Source organism: Macrobrachium nipponense, chromosome 4, assembly GCF_015104395.2.
Source record: "Macrobrachium nipponense isolate FS-2020 chromosome 4, ASM1510439v2, whole genome shotgun sequence".
Taxonomy (NCBI): domain Eukaryota; kingdom Metazoa; phylum Arthropoda; class Malacostraca; order Decapoda; family Palaemonidae; genus Macrobrachium; species Macrobrachium nipponense.
Window position 1 is genome coordinate 30544794 of NC_061100.1, and position 11919 is coordinate 30556712.

Here is an 11919-nt window from a genome sequence, read left to right on the forward strand (position 1 = left end):
TGGAAGCTTGAATTTCAAGTCAGCTGCCCTTTGGTGGGCTTGTTCCTTATGAATAGGGTTAATCTTCTGAATAATAATCAAATAATATAATAAAAAATAATAATAATAATAATAAATAAAAATAAGAATTATACTAAGAATAATAAATAATAACTAACTAATAATAATAATAATAATAATAATAATAAGAAGAAGATGAAGAAGAAGAAGGATATGGAATATGCCAGTGGAAATTGCACCTATAATCATCCCAGAAAATGAATGTGGAAAAACTAGAGTCGGAAGTAGCTCCCGGACTCATGCAGAAGAGTGTGCTCTTAGAAACCGCGCACACATAGAGAGAAAAGTGATGGACTCCTAAGGAGGCAGGATGCAGCCCAGAACCCCACACTATAAAAACTACCCAGTCGAATAGGATGACTGTGAAAATAATAATAATAATAATACAAAATGAAGCTATGCATGGATTATTGAGGAAAATTGTACGAAAGCTGGGAGCTATACTTGATAACAAGTTATTAGCTTTAACGGATAAACTGGCTCTTGACTTGGCTGCATAAATACATTTTTTAGTACTCCACTGGGGAGCTGAGAGCTATTGGAGTTGGGGGTTTAATTTCTATCCATAGGTGGAGGTTTTGTGGTCTCAGAAAGTATTTGTTAGGTATAAACCTCAGAGTAACTAAGAAGACATCCAACCCAAAAAAAGCTAAAATATATCCTATCATATCTCGATGCTTATTATTGAAATATCTATTAACACTTTTAATAAATTTTAAGGAATATATTTTGATTAATATTTAAGAACATTCTTCATAAATATCATAGAAGAATATTTTTGATAACTATTATTCAGCAGTCTTAATAAATATCAGTCCACATTCATAATAAATATTATTTAATAATCTTCGTATATAAAATCCAACATTCTCAATAAAAATATTATAGAGTATTTTTGGTAAATATTCAACATTCTTAATAAATATCATAGAATATCTCTAATTAAAAATCTATCAACTTTCTTCGTAAATACCATAGAATATATTTGAGAAATGCCATTCAAAATCCTTGATAAATATTACAGAATATTTTTAATGAATATCGTTCAACAATCTTAATAAATATCAAAGAATAACTTTCATAAAAATCTATCGACATTCTTCGTAAATATTACTAGAGGATACAAACACCATCCCCCAGAAGGAAGTGTAGGGGCACGAAAGACCAGCTCCTGATAGACAAAATGGTTATGAAGAACAGTAAGAGAAGGAAAACCAACCTAAGCATGGCATGGATAGATTATAAGAAAGCCTTCGACATGGTACCACACACAATGCTAATAGAATGCCTGAAAATATATGGTTTGTTTGTTGTTTTTGATTTAGCTACCTTGTGTCAGAACGGGCTTGCTCACGCAGCCCGTATATGGGGCAGAGGAAAACACCATCAGCTTCCTCAAAAATACAATGCGCAACTGGAATACAATACTTACAAGCTCTGGAATAAGACTAGCAGAGGTTAATATCAGGAGAGGGATCTTCCAGGGCGACTCACTGTCCCCACTACTCTTTGTAGTAGCCATGATTCCCATGACAAAAGTACTGCAGAAGATGGATGCTGGGTACCAACTCAAGAAAAGAGGCAACAGAATTAACCATCTGATGTTCATCGACGACATCAAGCTGCATGGTAAGAGCATGAAGAAAATAGATTCCCTAATCCAGACTGTAAGGATTGTATCTGGGGACATCAGGATGGAGTTTGGAATAGACAAATGTGCTTTAGTCAACATACGAAAGGGCAAAGTAACAAGGACTCAAAGGATAAAGCTACCAGATGGGAGCAACATCAAACACATAGATGAGACGGGGTACAAATACATTGGAAAAGGTGGGGATATAAAACACCAAGAGATGAAGGACACAATCAGGAAAGAATATATGCAGAGACTTAAGGCGATGCTCAAGTCAAAACTCAACGCCGGAAATATGATAAAAGCCATAAAAATATGGGCAGTGCCAGTAATCAGATACAGTGCAGGAATAGTGGAATGGACGAAGGCAGAACTCCGCAACATAGACAAGAAAACTAGGAAACATATGACAATACACAAAGCACTACTCCCAAGAGCAATTACGGACAGACTATACATAAAATGAAAGGAAGGAGGGAGAGAACTACTAAGCATAGAGGACTGCGTCAAAATCGAGAACAGAGCACTGGGGCAATATCTGAAAACCAGTGAAGACGAGTGGCTAAAGAGTGAATGGGAAGAAGGACTGATAAATGTAGACGAAGACCCAGAAATATACAGAGACAGGAGAATGACAAACAGAACAGGAATGGACACAACAAACCAATGCACGGACAATACATGAGACAGACTAAAGAACTGGCCAGCGATGACACATGGCAATGGTTACAGAGGTGAGAGCTCAAGAAGGAAAATGAAGGAATGATAACAGCGGCACAAGATCAGGCCCTAAGAACCAGATATATCCAAAGAACGATAGATGGGAATAACATCTCTCCTAATGTACCTTAGTCAACAGGAAGTGCAATACGAAAAATGAAACCATAAACCACATAGCAAGCGAATGTCTGGCACTTGCACAGAACCAGTGCAAAAAGAGGCATGATTCAGTGGCAAAAGCCCTCCACTGGAGCCTGTGCAAGAAACACCAGATACCTTGCAGTAATAAGTGGTACGGGCACCAACCTGAAGGAGTGATAGAAAACGACCACGCAAAGATCCTCGGGGACTATGGTATCAGAACAGATAGGGTGATACGTGCAAATAGACCAGACGTGACGTTGATTGACAAAATCAAGAAGAAAGTATCACTCATTGATGTTGCAATACCATGGGACACCAGAGTTGAAGAGAAAGAGAGGGAAAAAATGGATAAGTATCAAGACCTGAAAAATAGAAATAAGAAGGATATGGGATATGCCAGTCAGAAATTGTTACCCATAATCATAGGAACACTAGGTACGATCCCAAGATCTCTGCAAAGGAATCTGGAAAAACTAGAGGCTGAAGTAGCTCCAGGACTCATGCAGAAGAGTGTGACCCTAGAAACGGCGCACATAGTAAGAAGAGTGATGGACTCCTAAGGAGGCAGGATGCAACCCGGAACCCCACACTATAAATACCACCCAGTCGAATTGGAGGACTGTGATAAAACCAAAAAAAAAAAAAAGAAAAAAAAGAAAATAATAATGATAATAATAATAATAATAAGATAATAATAATAATAATAATAATAATAATAATAATAATAATAATAATAATAATAATAATAATAGCCTTCTAAAAGAAGAAAGGGATAACATCAGTAGAATAGTAAAAGATTACATCAAGCTGCATGGCATTTCAGCAGCAATTAAATTCAATTTAATAATAATAATAATAATGATAATAATATTTCGGAAGGAGACCCTCTCGTAGACATGTTTTGTTAAAAATGACTGCTGCTTCACCAGTATTAATCTTGTAGAGAGTCTTCTCTATTTTTCTGATGACGGCTTTCTCGTTGTTGCTTATACTGGCGAGCAACGCACCCAAGTGCAAGGTAAAATTCGGTTGAGTCATTTGGTTTATTGTTGCCTTATACAATTCTTGCTTATACAATTCTCTCTCTCTCTCTCTCTCTCTCTCTCTCTCTCTCTCTCTCTCTCTCTCTCTCCCAACGCGACGTGTCCTCCTGATCTACAGGACATTATCAAGCGAAGACTGTTAAGGGACTGAATTCGAGTGGCGAGTCCTTCTTCTTGAATCGTGCTGTTGAGGACTCGCCACTCGAGTTCAGTCCCTTAGCAGTCATCGCTTGATAACGTCCTGCGGATCAGGAGAAAACGTCGCGTTGGAGGAGAGAGAGAGAGAGAGAGAGAGAGAGAGAGAGAGAGAGAGAGAGAGAGAATTGTATTAGCAAGAATTGTATAAGCAATAATAAACCAAATGACTCAACCGAATTTTACCATGTTCTTTGGTGCGTTGGTCGCCAGTATAAGCAACAATGAGAAAGCCGTCATCATAAAAATAGAGAAGACTCTCTACAAGATTAATAATGTTGAAGCAGCAATCATTTAAAAGAAATAATAATTATAATAGTAATAATAATAATAGTAATAATAATAATAATAATAATAATAATAATAATAATAATAACAATAATAATAATAATAATAATAATAATAATAATAATAATAATAATGATAATAATAATAACAATAATAATAATAATAATAATAATAAACACTTTATTCCAACATAGGAAATATGCAATAATAATTAGGGATGCGATTCAGTATATATATATATATATATATATATATATATATATATATATATATATCTTAAATCATAAATACTGTTATGAATCCCCTTTTCTTCCCGAATCACCATCAAAGGGTAGTCCACAATCCAAGGAGCTCTGGGAGATTGCAATGAACATCTCTGAAGGGAGAAAACGAAATCCGGGATTAATGCGTGGTTGACCTATTGTCAACCTTAAGAACCCGATTTCGTGAGCTAATTAGGTCGTGGTATTATCGCCCGAGAGGACTGAGAATGGTTTGGGCAAGTCTGACGTTGCGAAGTCTGAATTAAGAGACTCATTCTCGTATGTCTGTTAAGCATGTTCTGTAATATTTGTTAAAAATGTTACGTGGCATTAATTTCGATTGCTGAATAATACTTAATAGAAATAGTCTATGATATATTCATAAATATTGTTGGAAGCTTTTTTAAAAAATATATTCTATGATATTTATTAAACGATATTCATAAAAAAATATTCTATGATATCTATTAATAATGTTGAATCGTATTTCTCAAATATATTCTATGATATTTGCGAAGAAATTTCATAGGCTTTTGCTAAAGATACTCTATGATTGTTGAACGATATTCATAAAAAATATTCTGTGATATTTATCAACAAATTTGAATGACATTTCTCAAATGTATTCTATGGTATTTACAAAGAAAGTTGATAGATTTTTAATAAAGATATTCTATGATATTTATTGAGAATAATGAATATTTACCAAAAATATTCTATGATATTTCCATTAAGAATATTGGATTTTATTTACGAAGACTAGTAAATAATAGTTATTTTGAACGTTGAATGATACTTATTAAGACTGTTGAATAATATTGATCAAAAATATTCTTCTATGATATTTATGAAGAATGTTCTAAAATATTAATCAAAATATATTCCATAAAATTTATTACAAGTGTTAATAGATATTTCAATAATAAGCATTGAAATAAGAGAAGATATATATATATATATATATATATATATATATATATATATATATATATATATATATATATATTTTTTTTTTTTCAAGATTGGAAATCTTCTTAGTTACTCTGAGGTTTATGCCTAACAAATACTTTCTGAGACACAAAACCTCCACCTACGGGAAGAAATTAAACCCCCAACCCCAATAAATCTCGACTCCACAGTGGTGTAATTAAAAATGTATTTATGCAGCCAAATCTGGAGCCAGTTTATTCCACAAAGCTAATAATTTGTTATCAAAATATAGCTTCCAGATTTCGTACAATTTTCCTCAATAATCCATGCATAGTTTCCTTTCGTATTATTATTATTATTATTATTATTATTATTATTATTATTATTATTATTATTATTATTATTATTATTATTATTATTTATATTATTTATTAGTTTTTTTTTTGCTCTATCACAGGTCCTCCAATTCGACTGGGTGGTATATTTATAGTGTGGGTTCCGGGTTGCATCTGCCTCCTTAGGAGTCCAACACTTTTCTTACTATGTGCGCCGTTTCCAGGATCACACTCTTCTGCATGAGTCCTGGAGCTACTTCAGCCTCTAGTTTTTCTAGATTTCTTTTCAGGGATCTTGGGATCGTGCCTAGTGTTCCTATGATTTTGGGTACAATTTCCACTGGCATATCCCATATCCTTCTTATTTCTATTTTCAGATCTTGATACTTATCCATTTTTTCCTTCTCTTTCTCTTCAACTCTGGTGTCCCATGGTATTGCGACATCAATGAGTGATACTTTCTTCTTGATTTTGTCAATCAACGTCATGTCTGGTCTATTTGCACGTATCACCCTATCTGTTTTGATACCAATGCTGGCGTTGTTCTGCTATTCGTGGGTGTAGGGCCTTGAAGTTTTTGAGCCAGTATCCATGGACTTCATCGGGACCTGGGGCTCTTTCCAGTTTGGCATTTTCTTTAGTTGGTGTCTGACATTGTCTGTCGTGATCTCTGTGAATCTTTGTTTTATTGTCCCTGTTTCTTCTTCCTTGACTTCCTGGAGCCATGTTGCATGTTTGTTGTGTGATACCGGAGTGTTCCATATGTTTTCCCAGAGTCTCTTACTTGGTTCGGCTTCAGGAATTTCTTGGTGGTTGTCTTCCCCTCTTAGTTTCCGAATAGCTTGTTCTGTTGGTATCCTTTATTCCTGTTCATGTACCGTTGGATCTTATGTGCTTTGGCCTTAAGCCTCTGTTTTACATCTTCTATTGTGTTGTTTAGTCCCCTCTCTTGTACTTTGTATTTCTCGTTGAGTTCCTCCCTTGTTTTCTTGCTTCTTAGCCATTTTTCTGCCATCTCTTTCAGTTTACTCAAGTCAGATCTCATCGCCATGATTTGCTTTTCCAGGCGCCTTTTCCAAGGAGGTTGCTGTTGGGTTGGTTGAGCTGGTGGTGTTGGTTTTCGTATCCCCATCAGTACTGAAACTAATCTTTCTCCTGCATATGCCAAGTTATTTGTTTCTGTGATACTGGTGGTGTGTATTATGCCCATTATTTCATTGACCTCACTTGTTTTCTCCCTTAATTTCTTGGTGTTGTAGACTTTTATGGAGGGGATCTTTGTACTCTCTGTATCGGATTCCATCCATTGTCTAATCTTTTCTACCCATTCCGTCGTCTCTGTTACTTCGTCGGTGTTTCTTCGTGTGTCGTTGTTTGATACCTCATCATCCCTGTCGTCTTCTGTGGCATCGTCTCTCAGTTCGTCTTCGTGTAATTCGTTGTCGTGTGACATTTCCCTTTCCAATTCCTCTCTTTCTGTTGGGGAGAGCCAGTTCTTTTTCTTTATGTTCCAACCTTCTTCTATATCCTCTCTCCGTCGGGTTGCTTCTGATGTAGCATCTCCATATTTCCTTATTTTCTTCTCTTATTATTATTATTATTATTATTATTATTATTATTATTATTATTATTATTATTATTATTATCTTTTTTTTGTCTACAGTCATCCTATTCGACTGGGTGGTTTATGTGTTGTGGGGTTCCGGGTTGCATCCTGCCTCCTTAGGAGTCCATCACTTTTCTCACTATGTGTACGCTGTTTCTAGGAGCACACTCTTCTGCATGAGTCCGGGAGCTACTTCCGCCTCTAGTTTTTCCACATTCCTTTTCTGTGATGTTGGGGTCGTGCCTAGTTTTCCTATGCATATGGGTACAATTTCCACTGGCATATTCCATATGTTTCTTCTTCTTCTTCTTCTTCTTCTTCTTCTTCTTTTTCTTCTCTTATTATTATCATTATTATTATTATTATTTTTTGCACTATCACAGTCCTCCAATTCGACTGGGTGGTATTTATAGTGTGGGGTTCCAGGTTGCATCCTGCCTCCTTAGGAGTCCAACACTTTTCTTACTATGTGTGCCGTTTCTAGGATCACACTCTTCTGCATGATTCCTGGAGCTACTTCAACGTCTGGTTTTTCTAGTTTCGTTTTCAGGGATCTTGGGATCGTGCCTAGTGCTCCTATGATTATGGGTACGATTTCCACTGGCATATCCCATATCCTTCTTATTTCTATTTTCAGATCTTGATACTTATCCATTTTTTCCCTCTCTTTCTCTTCAACTCTGGTGTCCCATGGTATTGCGACATCAATGAGTGATACTTTCTTCTTGACGTTGTCAATCAACGTCACGTCTGGTCTATTTGCACATATCACCCTATCTGTTCTGATACCATAGTCCCAGAGGATCTTTGCCTGATCGTTTTCTATCAGTCCCTCAGGTTGGTGCTCGTACCACTTATTACTGCAAGGTAGCTGATGTTTCTTGCACAGGCTCCAGTGGAGGGCTTTTGCCACTGAATCATGCCTCTTTTTGTACTGGTTCTGTGCAAGTGCCGGGCATTTGCTTGCTATGTGGTTTATGGTTTCATTTTTCGTATTGCACTTCCTACATATGGGAGAGATGTTATTTCCGTCTATCGTTCTTTCAACATATCTGGTTCTTAGGGCCTGATCTTGTTCCGCTGTTATCATTCCTTCAGTTTCCTTCTTTAGCTCTCCCCTCTGTAGCCATTGCCATGTGTCATCGCTGGCTAGTTCTTTAGTCTGTCGCATGTATTGTCCGTGTATTAGTTTGTTGTGCCAGTCCTCTGTTCTGTCTGTCATTCTCCTCTCTCTGTATATTTCTGGGTCTTGTTCTACTTTTATTAGTCCTTCTTCCCATGCACTCTTTAGCCACTCGTCTTCACTGGTTTTCAGATATTGCCCCAGTGCTCTGGGGCAATATCTGAAAACCAGTGTTGAGTTTTGACTTGAGTATTGCCTTAAGTCTCTGCATATATTCTTTCCTGATCGTGTCCTTCATCTCTTGGTGTTTTATATCCCCTCCTTCCATTATTCCCAGGTATTTGTATCCTGTCTCATCTATGTGTTTGATGTTGCTCCCATCTGGTAGCTTTATCCCTTCAGTTCTCGTTACTTTGCGTTTTTGTATGTTGACTAAGGCGCATTTTTCTATTCCAAACTCCATCCTGATGTCCCCAGATACAATCAGGAGTTGGTCTTTTGTGCCCCTACACTTCCTTCTGCAGCCTTTCTGTTTTTGGGGGATGGTGTTTGTCTGCTCTAGATAATTGTATAGCCCTTCACTGATGATACCTGTTAGTAACTTCTACATTAGTGGTAGGCAGGTGATAGGCCTGTAATTACTGGCTATATTTCCCTTACTCTTGTCTTTTTGTACTAAGGATGTTCTTCCTGTGGTCATCCATTTGGGTGCATGGTGATTTGAGATACATTGCTGGAGTGATACTTTCTTCTTGATTTTGTCAATCAAAGTCATGTCTGGTCTATTTGCACGTATCACCCTATCTGTTCTGATACCAATGCTGGCGTTGTTCTGCTATTCGTGGGTGTAGGGCCTTGAAGTTTTTGAGCCAGTATCCATGGACTTCATCGGGACCTGGGGCTTTCCAGTTTGGCATTTTCTTTAGTTGGTGTCTGACATTGTCTGTCATGATCTCTGTGAATCTTTGTTTTATTCTCCCTGTTTCTTCTTCCTTGACTTCCTTGAACCATGTTGCATGTTTGTTGTGTGATACCGGATTGCTCCATATGTGTTCCCAGTCTCTTACTTGGTTCGGCTTCAGGAATTTCTTGGTGGTTGTCTTCCCCTCTTTAGTTGGCTGTATAGTCTTTTTCTGGTTTGGTCCGAATAGTTTGTTCTGTTGGTATCCCTTATTCCTGTTCATGTACCGTTGGATATTATTATTATTATTATTTCTTTTTTTTTTTGCTCTATCACAGTCCTCCAATTCGACTGGGTGGTATTTATAGTGTGGGGTTCCGGGTTGCATCCTGCCTCCTTAGGAGTCCATCACTTTTCTTACTATGTGCGCCGTTTCTAGGATCACACTCTCTGCATGAGGCCCGGAGCTACTTCAGCCTCTAGTTTTTTTCTAGATTCCTTTTCAGGGATCTTGGGATCGTACCTAGTGCTCTATGATTATGGGTACGATTTCCACTGGCATATCCCCATATCCTTCTTATTTCTATTTTTCAGATCTTGATACTTATCCATTTTTTCCCTCTCTTTCTCTTCAATCTGGTGTCCCATGGTATTGCGACATCAATGAGGGATACTTTCTGCTTGACTTTGTCAATCAATGTCACGTCTGGTCTGGTTTGCACGTATCACCCAATCCGATCCTGATACCATAGTCCCAGAGGATCTTGCCTGATTGTGTTTTCTATCACTCCCTCAGGTTGTGCTCGTACCACTTATTACTGCAAGGTAGCTGATGTTTCTTGCACAGGCTCCAGTGGGAGGGCTTTTGCCACTGAATCATGCCTCTTTTTGTACTGGTTCTGTGCAGTGCCGGACATTCGCTTGCTATGTGGTTTATGGTTTCATTTTTCGATATTGCACTTCCTACATATGGGAGAGATGTTATTTCCATCTATCGTTCTTTGAACATATATGGTTCTTAGGGCCTGATCTTGTGCCGCTGTTATCATTCCTTCAGTTCCTTCTTTAGCTCTCCCCTCTGTAGCCATTGCCATGTGTCATCGCTGGCTAGTTCTTTAGTCTGTCTCATGTATTGTCCGTGCATTGGTTTGTTGTGCCAGTCCTCTGTTCTGTCTGTCTTTCCTCCGTCTCTGTATATTTCTGGGTCTTCGTCTACTTTTATTAGTCCTTCTCCCATGCACTCTTTAGCCACTCGTCTTCACTGGTTTTCAGATATTGCCCCAGTGCTCTGCTCTCAATGTTGACGCAGTCCTCTATACTTAGTAGTCCTCTCCCTCTCCTTCCTTTCGTGTTATGTATAGTCTGTCCGTATTTTGCTCTTGGGTGTAGTGCTTGTGTATTGTCATATGTTTCCTGGTTTTCTGATCTATGCTGCGGAGTTCTGCCTTCGTCCATTCCACTATTCCTGCGCTGTATCTGATTACTGGCACTGCCCATGTGTTATGGCTTTTATCATATTTCCGGCGTTGAGTTTGACTTGAGTATCGCCTTGAGTCTCTGCATATATTCTTTCCTGATCGTGTCCTTCATCTCTTGGTGTTGTATATCCCCTCCTTCCATTATTCCCAGGTATTTGTATCCTGTCTCATCTATGTGTTTGATGTTGCTCCCATATGGTAGCTTTATCCCTTCAGTTCTCGTTACTTTGCCTTTTTGTATGTTGACTAAGGCGCATTTTTCTATTCCAAACTCCATCCTGATGCCCCCAGATACAATCCTTACAGTCTGGATTAGGGTATCTATTTCCTTGATGCTCTTACCATACAGCTTGATGTCGTCCATGAACATCAGATGGTTGATTCTGTTGCTCTTTTTCTTGAGTTGGTACCGGCATCCATCTTCTGTAGTACTTTTGTCATGGGAATCATGGCTACTACGAAGAGTAGTGGGGACAGTGAGTCGCCTGGAAGATACCCTCTCCTGATATTAACCTCTGCTAGTCTTATTCCAGAGCTTGTAAGTATTGTATTCCTGTTGCGCATGTATTTTTGAGGAAGCTGATGGTGTTTTCCTCTGCCCCACATATATTTTCAGGCATTCTATTAGCCATGTGTGTGGTATCATGTCGAACGCTTTCTTATAGTCTATCCATGCTATGCTTAGGTTGGTTTTCCTTCTCCTACTGTTCTTCATTACCATTATGTCTATTATTATTATTATTATTATTATTATTATTATTATTATTATTATTATTATTATTATTATTATTATTATTATTATTATTTTATTATTATTGATTACAAAAGATTTACCATAGTTCATAAGGAACAAGCCCACCAAAGGGGCGGTTGACTTGAAATTAAAGCTTCCAAAGAATATGCTTCTCTTTAGGAAGGTAGTAACAGAAGGCAAAGGGGAATTACAATCCTACATCAATAATTCTACAAGAATAAATCATGAGAATAAAAAAAAAGAAACGAAAACATACTCATATCCAGTTCTCTCCTTTCTTTATTGTATCCGTTTTGATTACAATATTGGTAAAAAATTCAGCCATAAATTTTTGGGTTAATTACGCTGACTAACTAATATGTCCTTTCGCCGGAAGTAATTATGAGCTTCGAAGCAGACCCGTCTGCAATAAATTTTTAGAATTGAGACAAGCTCTCGCTGATTAC